We start from the raw sequence: 10,501 nt of genomic DNA on the forward strand, positions 1-10,501 counted from the left end.
TATGGACTTAGTAATGAGAACCCTTATAAATATCTTGAAGAATTTCTTGAGATATGTTCAACTGTCAAAATTCACAACTTCTCCGATGATGCTCTTAGGTTAAAATTATTCCCTTTGTCACTTAAGGATAAAGCCAAATACTGGCTACATACTTTGGATTCCATGACTATATCAACTTGGGACCAGCTGCAAGGAGAGTTTCTCAAGAAATATTTTCTCATAGGAAAAACTAATCAAATAAGGAAAGCCATAACTAGTTTTTCCCAATTAGATGGAGAAATGTTTCATGAAACATGAAAGAGATTAAAGGACCTTATTAGAAAATATCCCCACCATGCTGTACCCAAGTGGCAGTTAATCCAATATTTTTATGATGGACTATCTGAAAGATATCGACAAATGGTCGATGCATCATGCAGTGGGACATTCATGCTAAAAAGTAAGGATGAGGAATGACAACTGTTTGAAATTTTAAGTGAAAATTCATTATATCATATGTCTGCCTCTATTAGAGATAAACCCATGTTAAACCCAAAGAGAGGTGGAATATATGAAGTAGGAAATACCATAGATATCCATCATAAGATAGATGAATTGTCCCAAAAGTTAGATCGATTATTAAGTATAGGACAGTCACCTTCTCCATCCTGTCAGATACAAGATATATGTGCATTATGTTCGAGCCCCACTCATTGTGTGAATAATTGTCCGGTTGCACCATAATTTCATGAACATGTACAAGAACAAGTCCATCAAGCCCAAACTACTCATAGACCAGGGAACAATCTCTATTCTAGTACATACAATTTGGGCTGGAGAAACCATCCAAATTTTTCCTGGAGACCACAACCAATGGTTGACCCTGCCGCACCTCGACCTCAATATCAGGATCCAACATATAGGCATGGACCATACCATCAATTTCAAAATACTCCTCAACCATCTACTACTGGTCACAGCTCAGCTTTTGAGAAAAAAGTTCTGAAAGTACTAGAACGATTAGAAGTTAATACTCAGATCCTTAACTCCCACACACAATCCATTGCTAAGCTAGAGACCCAAATAGGTCAACTAGCGACTACATTTAGTAGGAGGGAAGGAGGAAAATTATCTAGTCAACTCGAGAGCAACCCAAGAGGGCAATTTGTGATTGAAAGTTCTAATACCCCAGAAGCTTTTTCTGAACATGCCAAATCAATCATGACTTTGAGAAATGGGAAGGTCATTGAATACACTAGTAAAACCAATGAGATCGATCCTAAACCTTTAACCGAATCCAAATCACCCAAGAACAAGAAGGACCTTAAAATAGAGAAGGAACCAACTGCACCGGAATCATCTTACTTGCCTAAAGCCCCATTTTTGGATGCCCTGAAAGCCCCTATTCCTGCAGATAAGAAGGGAGGAAAACTCGATGAGATGTTGGAATTATTTAAGCAAGTCCAAATTAATCTTCCCCTTCTAGATGCAATCAAACAGGTCCCTGCTTATGCCAAATTTTTGAAGGATTTGTGCACCCAAAAACGTAAATCTAGATCATAAATCTCAAAGAAAGTACGCCTCACTGAACAGGCTAGTTCTGTCTTCCAGCATGCTACTCCTCCCAAGCTTAAGGACCCAGGAGCTCCCATCATTTTCTGTGTTATAGGAGATTATCACATTGAAAAAGCTCTTCTAGATTTAGGGGCAAGTGTGAATCTTTTATCTAGTTCGGTGTATGAACTTTTTAGATTCGAAGAACTGAAACCTACATCAGTCACACTGCAGTTAGCCGACAGATCAATTAAGGAACCACGTGGAATGCTTGAGGATGTCTTGGTCAAGGTAGATGAGTTTTACTTTCCATTTGATTTTCTGATTCTCGATATGGAATTAAGTGGCAACCCCAGACAAATTCCCATTATCTTAGGACGACCCTTCCTAGCTACAGCAAATGCATGCATTAATTGAAGGACAGGAGTCATGGACGTATCGTTTGGGAATAAAAAACTGAGACTGAATGTGTTTGGTGCTTCCCAAGGACTATCAATGGATAGTTGCTTCGAAGTAGATATACTAGAAGACATTATAGAAGATGCAACACCCACAATTCTAGCACCTGACCCCTTAGATACTTGCTTGGCTCACTTTGGAGTGTATGACTTTAAGGGATATATGAAAGAAGTTAACACATTGTTGGATACACCATACGATAAAACCACTCCTCCATGGACAATCAAGTATGAGCCATTGCCCATCTTTTGTTGGTTTTATTGCATATGACGTCTGGCTGAAGACGTAAAACTTAGCACTTTTTGGGAGGCAACCCAAATTTCTTCTATTTTATTTTAACTGATCATCATTTTTTTTAAAGAATAAAGGATCGCTCTGTATGGAAGAGTCTGTCAATAAACTTGACATCTGGCTGAAGACGTAAAACTTAGCACTTGTTGAGAGGCAACCCAACGATTTCATATTTTTCTTACTTTACTGCAGCTACAGAAATTTAGAACAAGAGCCTATTAATCAATGAAGCTATCTTCAACTTTCGAAGCAAAATTATCCCAGGTGCACTCTCTCCTTTTATTTTCTTTACTTTCCTACTCCATTGAGGACAATGTAGATTAAGTTGGGGGGGGAGAAAATTAATCAAATCCTCGAGTATGGTCAGAAATAATTAGTTTTGTGTATCCAAATTTTATTTTGATTAAGAGTCAATTAGGCATCCTAAACAATGAATGATTAATGATCAAGATAATTTTAGAGATACTGAGGAATAAATTATTAAGAAAACTTAATGAATGGTAGGGTTTAGACTGACCAAATTTTAGGAGTGATTCTACAACCCTCTTCTTACTGATCTCAATAAAGAATCTGCTTCATGAGAGATTGGGTGGAAAGGTCGAGGTATACAAAAAATTCTCCTTAAAATATACTTTTTATTTAAAAAAAAAATATTGGTTTCCTACTAAGTAACCGGGCCCTTTCGCCTAAGTAAGCATTGTGGTTCACGTAAAAAGGTGGGCAATGTTAAAAAAAAAAAGGGACTAAATTGCAAGAAGATAATAAACCTCTTTCCCATTAAGTTAGAGGATTTAAAGAGTAAAGTGGAGAGTTGGTGAAAGAAAAGCTCTTGAAATTTTTTTAGTTAATACTCAGCCACTAATTGGGTCAAATTGATAATCCAATGAAATATCTCTTTAATAGTCTGACCAAGTATCATCTACCTTTCGGGATGCCTAACCTAATTTTGATTCAAGACCGAGTCAGTACACAATGCTGATATATCTATTTTACTCGAGGACGAGCAAAATTCAAGTTGGAAGGTGTGATAAACACTTAATTTAAGTCATTTAAAATAGAAAATTATATTTAATTTATTTTATTTATTAAGAATTTGATGCTTTTTTTATGTTTTACAGGAAAGATGATTGCCGATACAAAGAGTCCGATTCATAGATCAAAAAGACTCAAGTTTGAAGAAATTTGGATTTAAAATAAAATTAAAATAAAAAAAAGATGCATCCGGTATTATAGAAAATGAAGATACTATGCAAGGAATCCAAAAAAGATGTAGATGTCATTGTGAAGAAATAAAAGTTTCTTTTTGGAAATGGAATAAAAAAGGGTAGCGTGAAGTTGTTTCTGGGCACGCGCGTGAGCGGCGCGGACGCATAGCGGGCGAGTGCACGTGCGTGAGTGCATGGACGCGGGGCGGACGCAGCGTGGGCGCGAGCGCGGGCATGGGTGCAGCATCGCGCGGGTGTGGGCGCACAGCAGACGGGTTCGCAGGGAGTTTTTGATGGCGGTCGAACAGATGCTTATTAAAGAAAAAAAATTAATATTTAGAAATATTTTAAGAGGAAAGATTTGTATTTTCTTTAGTCCCACATCGGAAAATCATGTAAAACTCCTCCCTCCTAACACCTATAAAAAGACTTTTGTACTCCCATTGGAGGGGGAGCCCAGAAATTCTTCTAGAGCCTTGCATAGAGGGATAGAAAGGGACTACTTCATGAGCAGCTAGGCTAGCAGTCTCGGGAGTGGAGAAAAAATTTTGTAACGACACAGAGATGGTTTATTGTTCTAAACTTTCTTGTATTTCTTTATATGCAATAAAGATTATGCTTTTTATTTAAATCATCATGAGTTCTTTATTTGCTCTCTTTCATATGCTTTTATTTATGCTTTATTGTTAGATTAATATTAGAAACAACTTTTACTTTCTGGAGACGCGCCGTGATCTATGGATACGGGGCGTGTAGAGGAAAGAAGAGTTGTTTACCTAGTACTTTTCGGAGACGCACCGTGATCTACGGGTACAGAGCGTGCCGAGGAAAGACAGGTATTTTTTCTAAGACTAATCACATCTATTTAATTAAAAAAAAAGAGATACAACTCTACTAGTGCAAAATTAATTCAAAACTCTCGAGCTCTTTATTTTCTAATTACAATAATTTTAAGATAATTTACTTTCTAAATCAAAAATAATATTTCTTTCTTTCATTTTGCAATCTCAACTTAGTCCAAGGTCCCTGAGGATACGATCTCGACTCATCCTACCTACGTAGTGAGTAGAGTTATTTTTGATGCTATCAACGACTACGCATCAGAAGGAGAAGCAGAAGGTGGAGAGCCCTCTGTCTGATCATGATTCCACCCTCGGAGGGTCCCTACCTTCATTCTGCTGAAAGACCATCAAGATTTGCGATCGAGAGGATCTCCTGGATCAAAAGTTCCAAGAGATGAACTGGCGGATCAAAGAGCTCCACCATGCTTTTCCTATTTACGGTGAGGACATCTGTACTGACCCTCTTTTTTCTCAAATGATTATGCAGAAATCGATCCCGACGAACTTCAAGCTCCCCCAATTTGAGAGCTACGATGGGACCTCGAATCTGGTTGACCACCTGGAGGCCTTCCGGACAATGATGCTGCTCCATGGTGCACCAGACGCCATCCTATGCCGAGCTTTCTCATCTACTTTGAAGGAAGCAGCAAGAAATTGGTACTCGACATTGAAGTCGGGTACTATCTTCTCCTTTGATCAAATGAGCCATCAGTTTGCAGCTCATTTCATCAGCAGCCGATGTCCCCAGAGAGGTTCAGAGTCCCTCATCAACATCAAGCAGAAGGAGGGAGAATCCATCCGAACTTATGTCAACCGTTTTAACGCCGCTGCATTGGAGGTCTGAAACTTGGACCAATCAGTTGCAATGGCCGCCCTGAAGAGCGGTCTTCAAAAGAATGACCTTCTGTTTTTCCTGAAAAAGAAGTATCTCAGAGACTTCTCTGATTTGCTGGCTTGGACCGAAGGATATGCCCAAGCAGAGAAAGCCTTCAAGCTGAAGGATAAGGAGGCCGCGAAAGAGCGGCAGGCGGGTGACTCCAGCAAGCCCGTAGCTGAAAAAGGGCTGAGTGAAGCTCGACCATGTTCTCGAACTCCTTCCGGACACAAGCATGTCCGAACTCCCCCCCAAGCTCGTAGGTAGAGAAGCCCGGACCGCAGAGTTCGATGGAGCTCTCCCCTAGGAAGATTCCACAGCTACACCCATCTCAATGCTCCAAAAACTCAAGTGCTGATGGAATCCAGGGAGCAGCTGCCAAGACCGAAAAAGATGCACACACATCCCGGAAAGCACAACCCTAACAAGTTCTGCCTCTATCATCATGACCACGGCCATGACACGGAGGAGTGTATTCAGCTCCGAGACGAGATCGAGGAGCTCATCAGATGAGGTCGGCTCAATAGATTCATCTGACGTCGGTCTGAAAGTAAGAAAGATCGATCGAGGGCCCTACCACAACCAGAGCCACCAAGGAGAGAAGAACAGCCTGAAGATCGACCTCCAATCGGGATCATCAACATCATCTCTGGAGGACCCAGACAGGGAGTAGCCAGTGGATCGATTGGACCGTCCAAGCGGTAGAGGACTGAAGAATCTATAACCTTTACTGAAGAAGATGCCCAGGAGATTCAATTTTCCCATAATGATGTGGTTGTAGTTTCTTTAAATATTACTGACTATGATGTACGCCGCATTCTTGTTGATAGTAGAAGCTCGGCCGATATTTTATTTTACGATGTATTCTCAAAAATATCCATTCTGGATGATCGATTAGGATCGATAAGCTCCCCATTGGTAGGGTTCACTGGCGATGCTGTGCTAGTAGGAGTAATAATTTTGGCTGTAGTTGTAGGTCGGTGCCCGAAACAATCTAGAATGCAAATGGATTTTCTAGTAGTAAGGGCATCGTCTGCCTACAACGCAATACTCAGCCGACCTGGCCTCAATGCCCTCCGAGCTGTGGTATCGACCTACCATTTGAATTTAAAATTTCCTACAAGCCAAGGGGTTGGAGAGGTCAAAGGAGATCAAGTCCTGGCAAGACACTGCTATAACATAGTCTTATAAAGAAATGGTCAGTCTGACCCCTGTCCGGTTGATGGATTAGACACCCACAACGATCTTGCTGAAGAATGGGGTGAGCCAATTGAAGATCTTGTCTCAATTCCTTTGAACGATGGGAATGAAGAGCACGTGGTGAAGATTGGCTCCAACCTGGGAGAAGAGGTACGGACACAGCTCATCAATTTTCTACAAAAGAATACAGATATTTTTGCTTGGGTTCCGACGGACATGCCGGAGATTGATGCGGAAGTCATGAAACACCGTCTAGCTGTTGATCCCAAACATCGGCCGATGAAGGAAAAAATCTGAGATCATGCACCAGAAAGGTAGAAGGCAATAGCTGAGGAAGTTGATAAACTCCTGAAAATCGGGTTCATCAGAGAAGTCAACTATCCGAACTGGGTCTCCAATGTGGTTCTCGTCAAGAAGGCGAACGGTAAGTGGAGGATGTGTATAGACTTCAAAAAGCTAAACAAAGTCTGTCCGAAGGACAGTTATCCTCTATCCAGAATTGACCAATTAGTGGATGCAACCTCGGGCCATGAGCTTCTCACTTTCATGGATGCATTTTTTGGCTACAATCAAATCAGGATGGCACCAGAGGATGAAGAAAAGATTGCTTTTATTACTAACCGTGGTCTTTACTGTTATAGGGTCATACCTTTTGGCCTCAAAAATGCATGAGCGACCTATCAACGACTGGTGAATAAGATCTTCAAAGAGCATATCAGCCGCAACATGGAGGTCTACGTGGACGACATGCTTGTAAAAAGCAAATTCTCAATGAACCACGTCGTCGATCTTGAGGAAACCTTCAGCGCCCTCTGAAAATACAAGATGAAGCTGAACCCAGCCAAGTACACTTTTGGAGTAACCTCAGAGAAATTCTTGGGCTTTATGGTATCGGGGTGCGGGATCGAAATAAATCCGAAAAAGATTCGTGCCATCCAGGAAATGACTACTCTGAAGTCAATAAAGAAAGTTCAGCATCTTTCTGGGAGAGTAGCAGCTCTGAATCGTTTCGTCTCAAGGTCGGCCGAACGGTGCCTACCTTTCTTTTAGACTCTCAAGCAGTCGAAGAATTTCTGTTGGACTACTGAATGTTAGCAAGTGTTTGAAGAATTGGAGAACTACCTCAGCTCACCTCTGCTATTGGCAAAGTCCAAACTTGAAAAGGAGTTGTTCCTGTACCTGATGGTCTCCCCTGTGGCTCTTGCAGCAGTTTTGGTTAAGGAAGAAGCAAAAATTCAACGACCGATCTACTACATAAGTCGAGTATTAAGAGATGCGGAAATCAGGTATACTAAGTTAGAGAAACTAACTTACACCTTGTTGATTGCAGTTCGAAGGCTCCGATCTTACTTTCAAGGGCACACCATAATACTGCTCACCGACCAGCCGATTAAGGCAGTTCTGCATCAAGTGGATGCTTCTGGAAAGATAGCGAAATGGGAGGTCGAGCTCACAGAATTCGACATCGACTATCGATCTCGATCGATGATAAAAGCTCAGATATTAGCATACTTCATAGTGGAATGCACTATCCCGAAAGAAGCCGAACTTGAACGAGATGAAGCTAACAACCCAGGGCTTCAGCCGAACTCTCCTGAGGAAAGAACAGATCTTCCTGATGGTTTTTGGGCCCTCTGTGTGGACTGTTCCTCCAACATGTCAGGCATGGGTGCGGGCCTGATCTTGGTCAATCCAGAATGAATTATCGTGGAGTACGTGCTGCACTTCGAATTTCCTATGATAAATAATGGAGCAGAATATGAAGCTCTGATTGCAGGACTGAAGATCGCCAAAGAATTAGAAGTAGATCGGCTCCAAGTCTACAGTGACTCCCAATTGGTGGTGGGACAAGTCAGTGAAAACTATGAAGCTCAAGAGGACAGTATGGCCAAGTATCTCGAAAAGATAAAAGAGATTATCCCTGTCTTTGGCAGCTTTGACATCAAGCAGATTCCAAGAGCAGAAAATACCAGGGCCGATCTTCTCTCCAAGTTGACTACACTGGCTCTGACTGAACTACCTAAGAAAGTCCTCTTCGAAGTTCTGAAATGTCCAAGTACGAAAGAACCGCAGCTTGTAATGAAGATTAGCAATGAACCCAGCTGGATTGACCCACTGGTTGCATACCTCAAAGACGGGGTTCTTCCTCATGATGCAAAAGAAGCTCGAAAGCTTAGAAACCAGGCCTCCCGATATATCCTTTATGAGGGCAAGCTGTACCAGAGGTCGTACTCTTTGCCCCTCCTGAAATATCTCCGACCTTCTGAAGCCGACTTTGCCTTGTGGGAGGTACATGAAGGAGTTTGCGGAAGTCACCTGGGGGCCAGATCTTTATCCCACAAACTACTCCGACAAAGTTATTACTGGCCTACAATGTACTATGACTCCATTGAATATGTCAGAAAGTGTGATTGGTGTCAAAGATATGTGAATATCCAAAGACAGCCCACCTCCGAACTTACACCCTTGAGTGCCCCATGGCTGTTTACATAATGGGGGATGGATATCTTTGGACTTTTTTCCATGACGTTCGGGCAGTGAAAGTTCCTCCTGGTGGCAATTGACTACTTCACCAAGTGGGTCGAAGCTGAACTTTTGGCGAAAATCACAGAAGCAAAAGTGCAGGACTTCGTCTAGAAGTCAATCGTTTGTAGGTTTGGCTTATCTAGAACTCTCATTACTGATAATGGGTGATAATTTGCTGGAGCAAGGTTTGCTGAATTTTGTGAGAACTTAAACATCTCCCATAACTTCATGTCAGTAGCCCATCTGCAGGCAAACGGCGAAGCCGAGGTGACTAACAGGACTGTTGTAAGGAATCAAGGCGAGACTTGAAAAAGCAAAGGGAACTTGGGCAGATGAGCTTTATCATGTGTTATGGGCATACCGAACTATCCAAAGACTGCCCATAGGGGAGACCCCCTTTGCCTTAGCCTTCGGAACAGAAATCGTTATCTCGATTGAACTCAAGCTTCCATTAGTGCGAGTCGTGGCATTCATCGAGCAGTGCAACTCACAGGATCTCAAGGCCAACCTCGACTTGTTAGAAGAAAAGTGGGAGACAGCTCAAGTTTGGATGGCAGTCTACAAGCAGAAAGTAGCCCGCTACTACAACTTTCGGATCAAGAGCAATGCCTTCAGAGCGGGGGATCTAGTACTTCGGCGAGCCACTGTTTCACAACCTCAGAACCAAGGAAAACTTGCCCCAAACTGAGAATGCCCGTATGAGGTCAGGGAGGTAGTTCGGCCCGGAACATACTATCTAAAAGAGCTCAGAGGAGTGGACCTTCCGCGACTATGAAATTCAAAAAATTTACGAATGTATTACCGATAACTTTGCCTTAAATAAAAGTTTCATATTCACATATCTTTTCTTTTGGCATGAGCTTATAACAACAGGAAGTAGCTCCTTCAGACAATCGAAACTAAGCGTGTTAGGAACAAGAGAAGAACCTTGTCCCGACACAAACGAAGATCCGATTATTAAGAGACCGGATAGGGGGAGAGGCCCTCGCAACGGCCCTTATGTGCCTCCACAGCCATGTTAGGAACAGGAGGAGAACCTTGTCCTAACATGAGCAAAGTCGAAGACCCGATTATTAAGAGATCGGATGGGAGGAGAGGTCCTCGCAACAGCCCTTATATACCCCCACAGTCATATTAGGAACAGGAGGAGAATCTCGTCCTAACATGAGCAAAGTCGAAGGCCTGATTATTTAGAGATCGGATGGAGGGAGAGGCCCTCCAACGGCCCTTATGCAACCCCACAGCCATGTTAGGAACAAGAGGAGAACCTCATCCTAACATGAGCAAAGTCAAAAGCCCGATTATTTAGAGATCGGATGGGGGGAGAGGTCCTCACAACGGCCCTTATGCACTCTCACAGTCATGTTAGGAACAGGAAGAGAACCTCATCCTAATATGAGCAAAGTCGAAGGTCCGATTATTTAGAGACCGGATGGTGGGAGAGGTCCTCGCAATGACCCTTATGCACCCCCACAGCCATGTTAGAAATAGGAAGAGAACCTCATCCTAACATGAGCAAAGTCGAAGACCCGATTATTAAGAGATCGGATGGGGGGAGAGGCCCTCACAAC

At 42.4% G+C, this 10,501-nt stretch overlaps 1 non-coding gene across 1 annotated transcript; it reads right to left on the minus strand.

Moving 5' to 3' along the window:
- Positions 1-234: 234 nt before the first annotated feature.
- LOC140859545 (small nucleolar RNA R71) lies at positions 235-340 on the minus strand. The gene has a single exon (XR_012143082.1). It is a non-coding gene; the product is annotated as a small nucleolar RNA R71 (small nucleolar RNA).
- Positions 341-10,501: the final 10,161 nt, after the last annotated feature.

The sequence above is a fragment of the Elaeis guineensis genome, chromosome 7, assembly GCF_000442705.2.
Source record: "Elaeis guineensis isolate ETL-2024a chromosome 7, EG11, whole genome shotgun sequence".
NCBI lineage: Eukaryota > Viridiplantae > Streptophyta > Magnoliopsida > Arecales > Arecaceae > Elaeis > Elaeis guineensis.